We start from the raw sequence: 652 nt of genomic DNA on the forward strand, positions 1-652 counted from the left end.
AGAGACCAATTAAAAATTTTTAAATTATATAGAAATACTTTTTTTTTTCGGTGAACTATATAGAAATACTTTTTTATCCTTAGGACAAATGATCATGATTCATGAATCATAAAGGCCATTTACTCTAATTTTTGTTTTTGCTATGAGATTGTCATTTTGAAGGGCCAGGGACCCGTTTAGCTACTCAACGAAAGGAATAAATGCTGTGCTTAATCCTAGGATTTGGGTTCATTGCAGTTGGATATGGGCTAATTTTGTAGCCCAATATTTCGGTTGTCAAAGATTTCAATCATTTCTCCACAAGGCCCAAAAAGATGAAAAAAGGAATTTTAGGAGTATTAATATTTCACGTCCAAAGACAAAAGGAGTGTTAATATAATAATATTTCAGAGTTGTTGCAGCTTAATATGTTTGGTTTTGGGCAACACGTAAGCCCCTTTGCTAATAAAAACAATTGTGTTTTAAGAACATCAGATACCTGACCACAAAAAAAAAGAACACCAGATAAGGTTACTGCTAGTGATACTGATATGTATTTCAAATCTTCGTAATATAAAAGTTTAAATATTATTTAAAATTTATTAGTTTATATTTTTAGAATGTTCAATTTAATTTTATGTATTTTAATTTTATTTATTTAGTTACTAGATTA

Source organism: Arachis ipaensis, chromosome B08 (assembly GCF_000816755.2).
Source record: "Arachis ipaensis cultivar K30076 chromosome B08, Araip1.1, whole genome shotgun sequence".
Lineage (NCBI taxonomy): Eukaryota > Viridiplantae > Streptophyta > Magnoliopsida > Fabales > Fabaceae > Arachis > Arachis ipaensis.